Consider the following 18150-nt stretch of genomic DNA (forward strand, 5'->3'; position numbering starts at 1 on the left):
AAGGAAACTAACATAATAAATATATGTCTGCCTGTAACTCCATATATTGAATAAATTGCACTTACTGAAACTAGCTAAACATACAAGTGGTTTCTCTGTTTAGTTTCTTTTTAAAAAAATAAACAGAAAAGATCCACAAAAATATGTTGATGTTATAGCTGAGAATTTAAATGCACAAAAGTCAGAAAACTCAACTTTACAGTTAACCTGAAAGATAAAGAATGGCTCATGTTTTACACATAAACATAAGAGTTCGTGAATATACATCTACTAGCTAGACCCCTTTGAGTATCACTAGTATTCACTAATATGAATTCACTGGCTTTCCCTTGCCTTCTGTACCGTATTTCAGCTCCTTGTCTTCTGTATAACACATAATATAGTTGTTCCTTAACTCTCTGATCTTTTTTCTTTTTGCACATTCTTTGAGCCTTTTCTTTCTTTCCAAGCCACACAACAACCCCTTTATCTTCTCCCATCATTTTGCAGGAACTAGGATTATAAAGGGTTGCTCACAGGTCTGGTTTCATGAATAGAAGCCAATTGGTCCTTCATGAACTTATTCTTACTCTTTAGAAAAGATGCTACTGCTTGTGATTTCTTTGTTCCTAACAACACCAATATTTCTTTCCAGCAGCATTTTTTTTTTGAAAATAAAAATATGTTGTAACTCAGATACATTATGCTAAAAGGGGAGCACTTCTGTCTTTGATGTCCAAATTTTCTTTAAAACTTCAGTCTAGAATTCCTTACAGTACAAACAATCAGAAATTTTACCCTTAGAATTTTTTACCACAGCACTGTGACTAAGGCACATTCCATTACATCTATCATTATGCTATTGTTATTTATTCTTACATCATTGCTTATAAAGTTAGACAAAAAATTTCCAGTAAAGTTTTTTTATCTGAAAATGTGCTGCACAGGAAAATATATTTTTTCCCCCTAGGCGACATTTCAGATTGAAAAGTTTTGTTTCCTGTTAATTTGAACTGAAACACTTCATTTCAAAATGTAAATTTGAACAGAAACGTTTCAATTTAAAATGTCATTTTAAATTGAAATATCAATTCAAAACTAAATATATCTCTTCAAATCAACATTTCGTTTCAATCAAAAATGTCAAAATGTTGCTTTTTGGCATTCCAAATAAAAAAATTTCAGAACTTTTTATCCCCAAAAATATATGACAGTTCGACTTTTTGTCTCAATTTGGGATGAACACAGTGTCAAAATATTGTTAAGGCCTAAAATAGCAGTCCTTTCACAAATGAACAAGGCATCAGTGCTCAAGGTTGAAGTCAAGGGCATATAAAACAATACCAATCCTTGCTGGCCTGAAACAGGAGTGGAGCTATTCTCCCACACCTGTATTCCTGTTGTTGGATCAATTGCTGTAGGAGCAGGGAAAAGCCAGTGTTCAAAGTCTAGAGTCAGATTCAAGCAAGACAGACTGCTCGGCTGCTGCTACAAAGCCATAGTCTTGCTGCTTTCTTAAATGGTCAGGCAGATTTCTGGAGTGCCACCATATGTGTGACCCCAGAGATTTACACACTAGTCAACCAACTGAAACCGTGCATTTGAAGTCCCAGTTTTCAGTGGGGTTTATAATTGTCTATAATCCATGAGTACCAGTCTTCACAGAAGTTTTAAAGAGTAAGGGTTAGATTCTGTTCCCAGTTGTACTTGTTTAAAATTACAGTAACTGCACTGAAATGAGTGGAGTTCCTCCAGATTTACACCTCTGAAACTGAGATCAGAATCTGGCCCCAAGACTGGGCCCTGAAAGAGGGTAGGATAGCTAGCAAGGGAGGGAAAACAGGATTCTTTCTGTGATCTTTTATCATGGTCACGCGGCAGAATTCAGACACAGGTTGAGGTCAATCTTAAGTGTTCCCTAGGAATTTTCTTATATTACAGCAAATTATGAGAATAAAATAAAACAATAGTAATATTTAATAATACCTAACAGCTTTATAGCACATTACATTTTCAAAGCACAGTACAACTGATTAAGAGCAGAGAAATACTTTGTCAAACCCACAATATTTTTCTGTAAAGGATGGGAAAATATCTCTATAACAGATACAAAGAATTGCCTAACTATTCTAATACATGTTGTTGCAAAAAATAAGAGGGATACTATCAGACCAACGTATTGTACACTTAAAAGTTAGGTTCTATAAAAACAAGGTTTTGACAAGATCAGTAGAAATGTTTTCACAGAATTAAAAACAATCTAATGAATACCATTTTCCTTTGGACTTAAATATTCCCTTGAATTGTATAATGCATCAGAGCTAGGAAGTGATAGTGAGTATAATGAAAGTGAAACTTACTAGCCTATTTTCACTATTAGTGCTGAGAAAATAATCAGAGTTACCAGTGAAAAATACATAAATTCAGTTATTCATATTTTTTCATTGCCTACAGTTAAGGCTGCTCGACCCTACACTCTCAGACACTGTTTTCAGTTGCTTATAACTTTGCCAAACTTTAACTGTTCAGGCTGAAGTTTTCCAGGTCAAGTGTTTGCCTCCAGCTGAATTTTTTTGGAAAGCTTCAGCTAAAAGATTCAGCCATTTCCAAGAGTGAGATCTGGGAAAAATACATTGTTTTGTGTATGTTCAAAAAAATTCATTGAGAAGTAGTAAAATCTCTATGCTTTGGATCAAGACCTAGAAATTTGTCAGGGTGATCATCCTGGCGCTAGGGATGTGCTTTTTGCCATCCTTCTGAAAATCCACTCAAATTTGACCAAGTCATAAACCCGTGAAAAATCTCAGTTTACAGGCACTCAGTAGAAGTTTGTTAGAATTTGGCAGCTTAAATTCGCTGAACAGTTCACCTCCATCTCCATCTCCTCACAGCTCCTATGTGCTGAGTGGAATGTACATGCACCATCCCCACAGTGCAACTAGGGATGCACCAAACCTGGGCCACAGGGGTTGAGCAGGGCTTTCCCTTCAGTTGCGCCGCTTGGTAGGGGTCATGTAGAAAAATAGTTTGTAGTCATATAATTATCATCATTATCATAATGCATACACAAAAATGCATACATCTAGAAAGGAGGATAAAAGCCAACCAGAGAAGACTACAGTGGCACCTGAGAAGGAAGGAGAACCTGCTGCTCTTCAGGGAGGAGACTGCCTGCTGGGCACCTTGGATAGTACACAGTGCTCAGGTCCCCACCCAGGTCCCCTGGTTGCCTAAGTCAAGAACTGGGGGGAGGAGCGGAAAATAACAATAAGGTCAGAGAAGCAACAAGAGGGAAACCAGCAGGGGAATCTGCTTAACATCTTAGATGTCTATACACAAATACATGGAGCCTGGGGAATATACAGGAAGAACTGGAAGTTTTAGGACACAAGCTAAATTATGACTTAATTGGCATCACAGAGATTTGGTGGGATAAATCTCATGACTGGAATATTGGTACAGAGGAGTACAGCTTTTTCAGAAAGAACAGACAGAGTTCTTTCTGAAAGGGAGGAGATGTTGCACTGTACATTAAGAACACATACACTTGTTCTGAGGTCCTGAAGGAGCTGAGAGGCAGATCATTTGAAAGTCTCTGGGTGAAGATAAAAGGGGAGGGGAGAGAAATAGGGGTGACATCATGGTGGGGGGTCCACCAAATCAGGAGTAGGAAGTGCACAAGGTGCTACTAAAACAAACAGAAATATCCAGAACACAAGACTTTAACTACCCAGATATATGTTGGAAAAGTAATATGGCAAAACAAAGAATGTCCAGTCAGTTCTGCGAATGTATGGGGACAACTTCTTGTTTCAGAAGGTGGAGAAAGTAATGGGGGAGGGAAGAAAGGGGAGGCATTTTAGACTTGATTCTGACTGACAGGGAAGAATTGATTGCAAATCTGAAGGTGATCATGAAATAACAGATTTCAGTATTCTAAGGGTATGTCTAGACTGTAATGTAAGCCTAGGATTACTGGAACTTCCATCCATAGACCCTGGGTTTCCAAGCCCAGGGTTTGAGCTCCACATTGCATATTGACCCTAGGTTTAGACTTTCTGACCCAGGGCCCAAACATGGGGCTCCAGCATCCACACTGCAGTATGCATACCCTAGTCAAATCACCATATCCCAGAATTCCTAGGGCCCACACCAGCTGTGGCCACTCTAGCCCCTAGTTTGTGGTGCAGTGTGGGAAAACTTGACTGGCCACCCTACACGTTACAGGAAGTTGCCACAGCCTACCAAGTTCCCAACCGATCCTGCTGAGCTGTCTTTTGGGTCTGCACACTCCTGGCAACCAAAGCCGGCAACATGGAGGAATCACCATTTGAAGAGCTTCTCTTGCTTGGGCTTTCACTCCTGTTTCAGCATATGGGCAGAGCATCCATGAGCATTCAGAGCATCCAGAGCATTCAGCTGACAGTCTGGTGGCGGTTTTCTGACCAACCAAAGGCCTCTGATGGAGCAAGAGGAAGAGGAGGAGGACTGGAATATTGGTATAGAAGGGTACAGCTTGCTCAGGAAGGACCGTCAGGGAAAAAAGGGAGGAGGTGTTGCCTTATATGTTAAAAATGTATACACTTGGACTGAGATTGAGGTGGAAATAGGAGACAGACTTGTTGAATGTCTCTGGGTAAGGGTAAAAGGGGTACCCTTGAGGTCTGCAACCTCAAAAACATGCAGACTACTGGTGAAGCTGCATCTGCCAATGAAGAGGCAGCAAAAGCCTACCCCGAACAATTAAAGAAAATCATAGAAGACAAGGGCTTTCTTCCAGATGAGACTGGGCTCTTCTGGAAAAAAATGCCCAACTGCACTTACACGTCGAAATCAGAAAGGCAAGTCCAATTTGCTGAAGTGTTCCAAGCAGCGAAACACTTGAATGATTTAATTTCTAAATACGATCCCTCTATGGAACGAAGCCTCAAAATCACACATAGTATTACAGATGATTTGAGACCGTATCAAGAAATGTTGAGCTCAAGAGACAACAGCAACAGTTGCCAATCACCATGTTTTTCAAGGAAAAACAACCAGCAGCAGATGAGCCCACGCAATCAACTTCACGAGCTGAACCAGAGCCAACCACTTCGTCTATGACTCGCTCTCCATCACCCAAGCTCTCTGTCACCTCCGTCTCCTGGATCGACATCAAGCCCTGACGACCCCCTGTAATTACCCCCCTGTAATTAAAAATACAGTACTGTAAAATTATATTTTGCATAGGTACTCTTTATTATATACTGTACATTACTGTATATTATATATTTATACATACATTATATATTTATACATATTACTGTACAGGGTTGTATACACAAAACCATGTACTATATACTGTACTTTATGGGCGATTTAAGGGATTTTCAAGGGTAATTTTGACTATACGCGATTTTCGACTTACACACTGACTTTAGAACCTAACCCCCGTGTAAGATGCAATTCCACTGTAGTGGTGTTGGTGAGTTACGCCAGGGCACTGGTGTGCAATCTGCTATTAGTGGGCACATGCTGCTGCTGATGGCTGGCAAGAAATTTTGCATTGGGTAATGAACCGGAAATCCCTCACATTCCTGTACTAATGTGGAGCCAGAAGCTTACCAGGCTCAGGGGCTACTTCTGCCTCTTGTGTTTCTGATGCTGGTTCCTCAGCAGGCAGCTCCTCTGGAAGGGCATTAAAAATCTCCTCTGAGTAGGGACCCAGAAGGTGCTTGAGTACAAGAGTCATTTCAGCAGCCTGACCTGGTGCCTGCTGGCTCCCCGCAAGTCCTACACTGGATTCAGTGCAGAGGAGGTCACCATCCAGGCAGACCAAGCTTCATGAAGCACTTGTAGCTTGGTGCTATGCGCAGTACCCAGCACTTGGCTAAATTCCTCACAAAAGCAGCAAGATGATAGCAAATTCCCAGTGGTTCTTATCCGTGGCTTTCTGGTAATTGGTCTTGAGCCACTTAATCCACTCCCTGCACTGGTTGTTGGTTCAGCAAATCCCCAACACTACCAGCTTCTTCTCTGTTAGCTCATACACATCGTCATTCTGGGAACTCTTGCTAAAGTCAAATTGTTAGCTTCCCTTACACCAGAGATCAACCAAAATCTGACTGTTCTTCCATGACCGGCTAGCAATGCGCTTGGCAAAGGACTTCTTCATGTTGGTGAAACAAACTCAGGAGAAGGTTCACTCTGCTTGCAGCTCAGTGGTCAGAACAAAATGGAAGGGTTAAACACCGAGCAGCTGTATTTGAACCAGGAAGGTGGTTTCCATTTCCTGGGAGTCAATTGGCCAGTCTTGGGATAGAAAGGACAAAGGATGCTGTCCCATGGTATTGTGGGATAGCATTGGTAGACTCTCAGGACCCAAGTCTAGGAGACCCAGGTCCGACCTGCATCCACACTGAAAAATAATGGAGTATGGGCCTGAGTCCCTGTGGAACTCGGGTTCAAATAGGGTTGTCAACCCTCCAGGATTGGCCTGGAGTCTCCAGGAATTAAAGATTAATCTTTAATTAAAGATTATATCATGCGATGAAATCTCCAGGAATACATCCAACCAAAATTAGCAACCTTAGGTTCAAACCTTCCAATACTGAGGTGCCCAGGGCCCAAGTTAGATAGAATTGTGTGTGAATGGAAAGGGGTCTGGGCTTCAGTCTGAGTCCAGGCTTACATTGCAATGTAGACATACCCTAAGGAAAGCAAGGAGTGAGAGCAGCAGAATGACAATGGACTTCAAAAAAGCAGACTTTAACAAACACAGAGAACTGGTAGGTAGGGTTCTTGGGAAGAAAAGGAAAAAGGACTTCAGAAGCAGTTTCTCAGACAAAATCTGTAAGCACATAGAGGATAATAGGTTGATAAATATATCTTGATTTTAGTAAGACTTTTGAGACAGTCACACATGACCGTCTCATCAGCAAACAAGGGAAATGTGGTCTCGATGAAATTATTAAGGTGGATGCACAATTGGTTGAAAAAATGTACTCAAAGAGTAGCTATCAAGGATTCGCTGTCAAATTGGAAGGGCATATCTAGTGGGTCCCACAGAGGTCAGTCCTGGGTCTGATACTAGTCAGTATTTTCATTAATGACTTGGATAATGGAGTGGAGAGTATGCTTGTAAAATTTGTAGATGACACCAAGCTGGGAGGGGTTTCAAGCAAATTGGAGGACAAAATTAGAATCCAAAAGAACCTTTACAAATTGGAGAATTGGTCTGAAATCAACAAGATGAAATTCAATTCATAACAAGCGCAAAGAACTTCACTTAGGAAAGAAAAATCAAATGCACAGCTACCAAATGGGGAATAACTGGCTAGGCAGTAGTATTCCTGAAAAGGCTTTGGGGGTTAAAGTGGATCTCAAATTGAATACAAATCAACAATATGATGCAGTTGTGAAAAAGACTAATATCATTCTGAGGTGTATTTAACCCGAGTGCTGTATGTAAGACATGGGACATAAAGCAGACAGAAGGGTTGGCCAAATTTAGACTGCCATTTGTAAAACAGGTGTGCAATTTTACAGGTGTGGTATTATATTGTGGGCTGCTCCTGGATGGCCAGGTATCAATGTGGTTAAGGGCACTTTTTTCCCCATTTCTGATTTGCAAGATGAATGCAAACTATTCTGTCATTGTGGATCTTTGTCACTTTGAGATTAGATTGCTGTGATGCTGTGACATTATCTGATTAAAATATGACCAGATAGATCATTGTTGCAATCACTGTTATATATTTGCAGCAAATCTTGTACAAAGGTGGTCAAGTGATGTGTCTATGAAAAGGTTATGATTTTCTGGTTATGATTATGCTATCTGTATGCATGTATCATTTTTGCATTTGAAGTTATAAATATGGGCTCTATACTTGAATTTCAAATGTTTGCTCCTGAGGTAACACCCACAAGGTAGCTAGCCAGAAGTTCTTGGAGGGACTATTCAAATTGAGTGGCCCATCAAAAGAACATTTAACTAACAATGGACCGTGGGAGACGCTGATCTACACTTAATGGCTTCCTGCAATGACTAAGCGAAATGCATGGACATGTGACTTGCCAGTGTGACTCCAAACTCCATCTTGTTGCTGTAATTTTCCACAGTAAGAACAATGGGATTCCGTCCACATGGCTGAAGCTATAAAAGGCCCCGGAAACTACTTCATTTTGCCTCTATCCTGCTCCAGCCTTTTTCTTGCCCAAGCCTCTGGACTATGAATTTATACGAATGGGATCACTCAAACCAAGGAATTGAGGACCTTTCAATTATTTGGAAGCAACCAGGGAGAGTCTTATTAAGCCAGCAGTTTTTTCCATCACTGCTACAAGCCTAAACCAAGAACTTTGCAACTACTGTATTTGATTCCTTTAACCAATTTTAACTCTCATCTTTCTTTCTTTCTTTCTTTCTTTCTTTCTTTCTTTCTTTCTTTCTTTCTTTCTTTCTTTCTTTCTTTAATAAACCTTTAGATTTTAGGTACTAAAGGATTGGCATCAGCATGATTTTTGGGTAAGCTCCAAGTTGTATATTGACTTAGGTGTGTGGCTGGTCCTTGGGGATCAGAAGAACCTTTCATTTGATGAGAATGATTGTAAAGAACCACTCATCTCTGAATCCAGTGTTTTTGGTGGTGATATAAGTACTGGAATGCCCAAGGAAACTGCTTTTATGACTTCTTGTTATCCAGTGTGGTGTAAGAGGAGTTTACTTTTGTGGCTGGTTTGGTATATCTTATGAAAGGATAACGACTAGTTTTGGCTTATGTTTGCCCTATTTCTCAGCAGTTTGTCCTGAATTTGGCATCCTCACTTGTGACCAACTGAGCCACGGGTCACAGATGCACTCTGCACGGGGCTTCACCTTGGGACCACTCCAAAACTGATGCTAGTGCAGAATGCTGCAGCCCAGTTATTAAGTGAAGCAGCACACTGGGAACATATTAGACCACTACTCTGGTAGCTGCAGTGGCTTCCAATAAGCTTCCAAGTGGAACCGGTTACAGTGGTTTGAGACCCGGTTACCTGAGAGATCACCTCTCTCTCCGTGGCATACAGTCACAGTGGAGATCAGTAGAGACACACAAACTGGAGTTCCCTCATTAAAAATGAGAAGGGGATGTGGGCAGGGCATTCTATATGAGAAGTCCTCAGCTTTGGAACTCGTTCCCTTCTGCTCACCTTGATCCACCAGAGTCAAGAGTTGTTAAGCTTTTGGGCACACTGCTGCAGAGCCCAAATTTTTCTCCTTCAAAAAGGCTGTTGAAGAAGAGATGGGCTGGGGTGAGTATAGCTGTGTTATTTATGTTTTGTTTATCTCTTTATTTTATAGTTTTTACTATATGGTCTAGGCACCCTGAATGGGCACATATGGTTACATGAGAAATTTGAATCCCTAAAATAATACTGAACAAGGAACTTCATCAGAATATAAACATCTACATTAGCATTAACCCTAAAGCCACATAAGAACATAAGAACGGCCAGACTAGGTCAGACCAAAGGTCCATCTAGCCCAGTATCCTGTCTTCCAACAATGGCCAATGCCAGGTGCCCCAGAGGGAATGAACAGAGCAGGTAATCATGAAGTGATACATCCCCTGTCGCCCATTCCCAGTTTCTGGCAAACAGAGGCTAGGGATACCAGCCCTGACCATCCTGGCTAATAGCCATTGATGGACCTATCCTCCATGAACTTATCTAGTTCTTTTTTGAACCCTGTTATAGTCTTGGCCTTCACAACGTCCTCTGGCAAAGAGTTCCAAAGGTGGACTGTACGTTGTGTGAAGAAATACTTCCTTTTGTTTGTTTTAAACCTGCTGCCTGTTAATTTCATGTGGTGACCCCCTAGTTTTTGTGTTATGAGAAGGAATAAATAACATTTCCTTATTTAGTTTCTCCACACCAGTCATGATTTTATAGACCTCCATCATATCCCACCGTAGTCCTCTATTTTCCAAGCTGAAAAGTCCCAGTCTTATTCATCTCTCCTCATACGGAAGCTGTTCCATACCCCTAATCATTTTGTTGCCCTTTTCTGAACCTTTTCCAATTCCAATATATCTTTTTTGAGATGGGGCGACCACATCTGCACACAGTATTCTAGATGTGGGCATTTATAGAGCGACAATATGATATTTTCTGTCTTATTATCTATCCCTTCCTTAATGATCCCAAACATTCTGTTCGCTTTTTTGACTGCTGCTGCACATTGAGTGGATGTTTCCAGAGAACTATCCACAATGACTCCAAGATCTCTTTCTTGAGTGGTAAAGCTAATTTAGACCCCACCATTTTATATATATAGTTGGGATTATGTTTTCCAATGTGCATTACTTTGCATTTATCAACATTGAATTTCATCTGCCATTTTGTTGCTCAGTTACCCAGTTTTGTGAGTTCCTTTTGCAGTCTGCTTGGGACTTAACTATCGTGAGTAGTTTTGTATCATCTTCAAATTGTCCCACCTCACTCTTTACGCCTTTTTCCAGATCATTTATGAATATGTTGAATAGGACTGGTCCCAGAACAGACCCCTGGGGGACACTACTATTTACCTCTCTCCAGTCTGAAAACTGACCATTTATTCCTACCCTTTGTTTCCTATCTTTTAACCAGTTACCAGTCCATGAGAGGACATTCCCTCTTATTCCATGACAGCTTACTTTGTTCAAGAGCCTTTGGTGATAGACCTTGTCAAAGGCTTTCTGAAAACCTAAGAACACTATATCCAGTGGATCCCTCTTGTCCACATGCTTGTTGACCTCCTCAAAGAATTCTAGTAGAAATTCGCTCTTTCTGTTTCTGCCAGCCCTTCCTGCTGGCTTCCTGGTGCAGATTTGAAGAAACACAGCCCACATCTTCGCAGGGCCTATGACACACGGTTGAGCTGCTGTATTCTATCCAGTAGATGGCACTGGTACACAGAGAATATATTTGTCTACTTGTTATAACCTATTGTAAAATATGTGGAAAGCTGCATGAACATAAGTATCTATAAACCTGGATTTTACAAGCCATACATAGAGCCCAGCAGGGTGTGCAACGTTGTCCTGTTTCAGTGCAAGTATGAGTGAAGACAGTGCAGGAGCAGAAATACAGCTAAGTTCTGGCTGTATTCGTTTGCACTGTATGGAGGTAAATCTGAAGCGACCTGAATGTCTACTCTCTTAAGGTATGACTACACTGCAATCCAAGGTGTGATTGCAGCGTGAGTAGACACACCTGCACTACCGCAACTAAAAATAGCAGTGTAGACGTGGTGGCACAGACTTCAGCATGGACTGTACAAACACACAGAGGATCCTGGGTCTGTACTCAGGTTGCTAATCTGCACTGAAGCCCATGCCACTGCAGCTACACTGCTATTTTTAGCCACGCTATTCCAGGTAAAGCTAGCATGGGTATGTCTACCTGTGCTGCAATCACACCATGGACTGTAGTGTACTCACAAGTGCATAGGATGAAAATGAGGCAGGGCATGGGTAGAAAATGGTCATATCTGAGGACACATGGACAAAAGCACCACAGTCCTCATAGCGTGACAAGATGTCCCAATTTTATAGGGACAGTCCCGATTTTTGGGTCTTTTCTTATATGGGCTCCTATTACTCCCCACCCCCATCCCGATTTTTCACATTTGCTCTCTGGTCACCCTAAATCCTCATCATACGAGAGAGCAGAGCCGGCACTAGGCACCAGGAGACTAAACAATTGCTTAAGGCCCCAAGAAGCTCAAGGGGGCCCCCTTTTCACTTTTTATTATGTGTTGGGGGGGGGGGAAGGAGGAGGGCCAAAAATATTCCTGCTTAGGGCCCCTAATGAGCTAGCACTGCCTCTGCTAGAGAAACATTTAATATGCACTCCCTCCTAGGGCTAACTCCTGGTACTGAAAGACAGGAGAAACGCCGTGGCTGCATAGCAGTCTTCTGATTAACGCAGGACCACGTTTTCTTATGCTCCCTGACCTGCCATCACGTTTTACTTTCCACATTTGCATGCAACACTCCATGCCTGCACTGTTCAGTAGCAAGGTCTTAATGTAAATCTGGTGTATCAGCAGCATGGCATCAACACTGAGCAGACAAGAAACAGGAATGATTACTGGGCTATTGGCAGTAATGAAAACAAAAGAAACATCTTTCCCAAGAATTGATGAGGACTTTCAGTTAATGGACTGCTGAGTACTAATTTACGACCGTAAATGTAACACTTACTGAAAATAACATGTTAACTTTTATAATCTGGTAGCTACTTATGTTAGTGACTTACTGTTACTTTAAGCTATAGGCACAGCCTTGCCTCTGTCAGTGACAGATTTAATAGTTTTCATAAATTCTCACTCAACACATTTTTACAAAATTAAATAGCATAAAAAAGCAAAGGAATATTGCACATGCTGGTAATATTACAATTAATTAATTTTATTAGTGCTATTTATGTACTTTGAGTTTACAATAAAAATGCATTAATGCTAAACAAGCCAAAAATAATGTATTTGCAACCCATTGTTACTGCAGTAATCCTGTTCTGTGCATTTATTTTCATCACCTCACTCAGCACTTAAAAAGGATGGCCAGTTAAGAATTTATTTGGCCACCACATAGTACTTTAGAAGCTGGTGGCCAAGTTCTCATAAATTCACCCTGACTTTTCCATCTCTGCATACAGTTATAATAAGAGGTCCTGACCTTACGTGTAGACTCACCAAATTCACATTCAGTGCTATGATGCACACACAGACAATGCCTCACTGTGTGCTGCATTTTCCTCAGATGCAGCAACATTCTTCTACAACAGTGCCTAGTAAACACACAGTAAGGGAGTTGAAAGTATTCTAATTTATAAGAGTCAAGGTCTAAGGTCTATCCAAGTACTGTGTTAGGCCAACTTCTGATTTCTAGTAATATTCATTAAGGTTTGCTACAAATATGGTCTGCCAGGTTTTTTTGTTTGGTTGTTTCCCCCCTCCCCCCCACCCCTTTCTTTATTTACTCTGAATAAAACACTGAAAACTAGACCTTTTCTGTAAGATAAGACATTGGCAAGACAATTATGTAAAGAGCTCTTCACTTAAGCACTTTCCTTTAGTTACACATGTGTGCCAGCATACATTGCCAAAGAATGAAGACATTTTATTTAAAATTACGCTGGCAACAGACCATCAAATTATCCTTAACATTTTCATTAAATTGAGATACAGATATAGTTAGGGTAGTAAATCTTTTAGATACAAGGAGTTTATTCCAGAGCCCAGGCCCGATGCAGCAGTAATTGTTGGAACTATTAAGGCCTAAGGCTCTGTCTACATTACTAATACAGCTGTCCAATTTAGCCAGTTATGAAACCCAGAGAAGGACCTACAAAAATGGAACTGTGCTGTAACCAGATCAAGGAACAATAATGCTGCAACTGGATTCTGTACTAAAGCGACTATTTCATGTCATGCTGGCCTGATTAGACGGATCTGAGTGTAAGTACACAATATTACCAGTGGAGATTTTTGTCAATGTCTCTATACTATCTTCAATCCATATTTCCAAAGGCTTTAGAACAATCAAACTAACAGAACTTATATAACAAGAGTACTTTGTTTTTCTATAGCACCTACTAGCCAAGAATCTCAAAGCACTTCATATTCTTAGATTCAAAGGCCAAAAGAAATATTATGATCATCTAGTCTGACCTTCTGCATAACACTGGCCATAGAATTTCACCTGGTAACTCCTGCATCCAGCCCACAACTTTTGGTAGAACAAGAACATATATTTTAAGAAGACATCCAGTCCTGATTTAATGACTTCAGTCATAGAATCCTAGATAAATTGGTCCAGTCGTTAATTATCCTCATTATTAAAATTTTGATCCTTATTTCTAATCTGAATTTGTCTACCTTCAGCTTCCACCTATTGGATCTCATTATGCTTTTGTCTGCTACATTAAATAGCCATCTACGCATCTAGCCCCTTAGAGACCTCACTCAAGTCACCTCTTCACCTTTTCTTTTATAAACTTAATAGACAAAAGAAGTTCAGTCTCTCACACTAAGGAAGGTTTTCCAGACCTCGCTTCACTTTTGAAGCTCTTTTCTGAACCCTTCTCAGTTTGTCAGCATCGGTTTGGAAGTGTGCACACCAGAACTGGACATGGTATTCCAGCAATGGTCTCAGTAATGCCATATACTGTGGTAATAACACCTCTCTTCTTCAACGCAGTACTCCCCTTTTTACATATCCAAGCTTTACATTTGCTCTCTTATCCACCACGTTGCACTGGCAGTCACAGGCACCAACTTTTCCTTTTCCCCGGGGATGCTCAACCCCCCTTGGCCCCAAGCCCCCCCCCACACCCTTCGCCCCTTCCCCCAAGGCCCCGCCTTCGCTCTGCCTCTTTCTGCCCCTGCTCTGCCACCCTCCCACAAGGCCCTGCCCTCGCTCCGCCCCCTCACCGAGGCCCTGCCCACCCTCTGTTCTCCGCCCCCTAGGCTCCTCCCTGAGCCGTCAAACAGCTGTTTGGCTGTGGCGGCACCTCCCATCAGCAGCTGGACAGCAGCGGTGGTGCCCCCACATCAGCTGATGAGTAGGGGCCGGGAATAGCTGTGGCCGGTTGTGCTGAGCACTGACTATTTTTTTCCCGTGACTGCTCCAGCCCTGGAGTACCCGCAGAGTCGACGTCTATGCTGGGAGTTTGTTCTCACTTAGTTGCCTACAATGACTGCCAAGTCCTTTTCTGAGTCACTGCCAGCAAGGTAAACATATGCTTATGCTCTTTCCTGAATGGGGAAGGACTTAAGCATATGCTTAAATGCTTTCCTGAATCAAAGCCTCAGTGAGTTGCACATAAGATTTGCTCTGTTTACCAGTAAACTGCCAGCCCTGCAAATACAACATGGAATCTGAAGGTCAAGCTAGGTTTCCACGTTCAGTCCTCCAGAGCACAAATTATTTAAGGCAGTACAAAGCCCATTTGTTTTTCTGGGCATTTGCACAGGGAGTGGTTAAGGACTTATTATGGTTTTACTGCTGTAATAGGCAGGCATTACTGTGTTATTGAAAGGGTGGTCTCTTTAATATTGTGAATTTTATTTTGTATTCTAGGTTATAAATATGTAAAACAATTGAGGCCCAAGTATTGGTGCTTCACAGAAATCAGAATAAATAAAATAAAAATATAGGATGGGATTTACAAAGCCACATCGGAGATTTGGATACAGATTCTCATTAATTTTAATAGGAATAGAGCATGCAAATCCCTTAGGTAGTTTTGAAACTCCCAGCCACAGAGTACAGATACCATCAAATGAGCACAAACATACCTTCATATGTAAGATTACACAAGAAATACAAATAGGGTACAATTGAACATAACTGGAAAATTTCCCAATATATAACTTTTATAGAAATTGCCATTCCAGGCAAATTACAACATGTTCCTCTTATGCTGACAGTGACACATGTATTCTTGGCCAATGTACATCCAGCTGTTGGCTAAACAAATTCCACCTCATTTCTCATTTAAATAATTTGAAACCTATTCACCCTTCCTTTCTGCCCATTTAAAAGGGGCCCTATTATGTCTTGACTCAAGCAACAAACCTCAGATATTCATGGATTTTGAAGGGGAAAAAGCATTCAAATGTGTCTTAATTCCAATTACATGAATTCCCCTGTTTGGAATATGGTGTGAGTTTCAGAGAGATCAACATGTGCATGGAGGAGGCTGCCTTCCTGCAAAATGACTTTACCATTTGGAAGAAGTAGTTTTGAAATGAGTTTTTTAAATTCTTCACTATTTAAATTCATGAAGTCCCAGCCTTGCACGGTGTTGTGTGATGAGTAGAAAAACAGACACACAGCAACTCCAGAATCTAGTAACAACAGGAAGGAACATTGTTCAATCTGTATTAACATTCAGAAGGACTGCTTGTGGGTTACCTAACACTTTGTAATAATTTATTCCAGTGCAAACTGGGTGCAACATGCTTCCAAATCAGCATGTATTTACAAATAGACTTTCATTACCGTGAGCATCTCTTATGGGTAGGGGGGCGGGAGGGCGGGAGATGCTGAAAGCTGCCTATACTTTGTCTGGGCTTATGGAAAAGTCCTAGAGAATTTAAGAGAAAAGTAAAACCTCCCTACAGAATTTTTTAATCATTGTGTAAAACCAAACAGAGTAATATCTAAGCTATGGAATTCTGTAGGATTGTTCATAAAACCTATACAAAATAATGTAAATTCTAACCTAAATTCTGAAGGTTTTTAGAGTCATTCTTGAAGAATTCTGTTAAATTTCTATAGAACCATATTGGTTTCCTCCATGTTAAATCCTATATGCCCTTTCCATAAAGGTGTGTTTTGATCATCCCAAAGTTTAGGGTTGTTCAGATCCAGAGGTTGGTTCCGGCCTTTCTATATAGTAAAAATATTCTTACTTGTGAAAGTACAGGGGGAAAGCGCGGTTCAATGCACTAGACTAGGAGAAAGGAGATCTGGGGACAGATCCTCAGCTGGTGTCAATCACCATAGTCCCATTGAAGTCAGTAGAGCTATGACAGTTATGCCATCTAAAAGTATAGGTCCAGATCCACAAAAAGTATTTGGGTTCTGAGTATCTGGGTTCCATTGATTTCAGTGGATGTTCAGAGCCTAAATACTTTTGTATTTTGCACTGGGCACTGCACTTTTGTACTGGGCCCTAGTCTCTGGATTCTATTCCTATCTCTCCCAGTATCTCACTGTGTGAATCTGGGAAAGTCACATAATATCCTTGTGCCTGAGATTCCCCATCTATAAAATGGGAGTAATGATGCTTACCACCTTTGCAAAGTGTTCTGAAATCTGAAGATCAGCAGCACAGTGAAAATGCTCAGGGTTATTATTAACGTGATGCGCCCCCACAAGCATGGTGTTGAGATAAAGAGTCAGAAACAGGTAAGTAGCTTTCCGTTTTGTTTTAGTACTGAATCTGCAATCATTTTAAATTCTAAATGAAAGTTCTTCTAGAGATTTTTAAACCGGAGGAAATTTGGCTTACGATTCAGGCTAAGATTTTGTCATGGATATTTGTAGTAAAAGTCACTGACAGGTCATGGGCAATAAAGCAAAATTCACAGAAGCCCTGTCCATGACTTTTACTACAAATATCCATGATAAAATGGGAAGGGACTGGGCAGCTGTGGGGGAGCTGGGAGCTCCAGGGCCACCGCCACCCAGTGGCAAAAGGGAGCTGCAGGAATCCCCCTGCTGCTGCCGCAGTGGGGAGTTGCGGGGATCCCCCTGCTGCCATGGCTGGTGGGGAGCTATGGGGATCCCCCTGCTGCTGTGGCTGGCAAGGAGCTATGGGGATCCCCCTGCTGCTGTGGCTGGCAAGGAGCTGTGGAGATCTCCCTGCTGCTGTGGCTGGCGGGGAGCTGCAGGGGTCCCTCTGTCCCCCACAGCAGCCAGGAGCTGTGGGGTACCCCCGCTGCCCATGGTGGCTGGGAGCTTGGGATCCGCTGCTTCAGGCAGTGGGGGTACCTCACAGCTCGCTGCCGCTGTGGGAGGTGGCAGGACCCTGCAGCTCCCAGCCACTTGGGCTGAAGTCATGGAGCTCTTTGGAAGTCACCTATTCCGTGACTTCCACGACCTCCATGACAAAATTTTAGCCTTACTTATGATCTCCTACAGTAGCAAGAGTGTCTGGTTACTAAGGCACTAGACTGGAATTCTGGAAATCCAATTTAAATTTCCAGCTTTTCCACAGACTCACTCTGTAATCTTGGGCAAATCACTTTGTCTCTCTGTGCCGCTGTTCCCCGTATCAGTAAATTGGGAATAATAACATTCCGAGCTCACAGATACATTGATTATATTTTTGTCAGGAGAACACATTCATTTATATCTGTGACACACTAAGATACTCTGGGGATGGGAGCCATGTATGCAGATGGAAAAAAAGAAGAAATAAAATCACAAATGATGACAGCAGCATGGCTGCTTCCTCAAGAGGCTTAGAAATGCCAACATCAAAAAAAGTCCACCTTATTTTCAAATATATTTTACAGCCAATTCACAGTGCAAAGAGCTTCTTAACTTATGAACTTTCAGACTGCTGGGCTGAGGAAAATATAGAGTTTTCTTGAAATAATTAGGCCCATTTCTCAAATCAATTTTTGTCAGGCTCTTGGAAACATTTTTC

This window comes from Lepidochelys olivacea (genome assembly GCF_965140295.1).
Source record: "Lepidochelys olivacea isolate rLepOli2 genome assembly, chromosome: 2".
In the NCBI taxonomy this organism is placed as follows: Eukaryota; Metazoa; Chordata; order Testudines; family Cheloniidae; genus Lepidochelys; species Lepidochelys olivacea.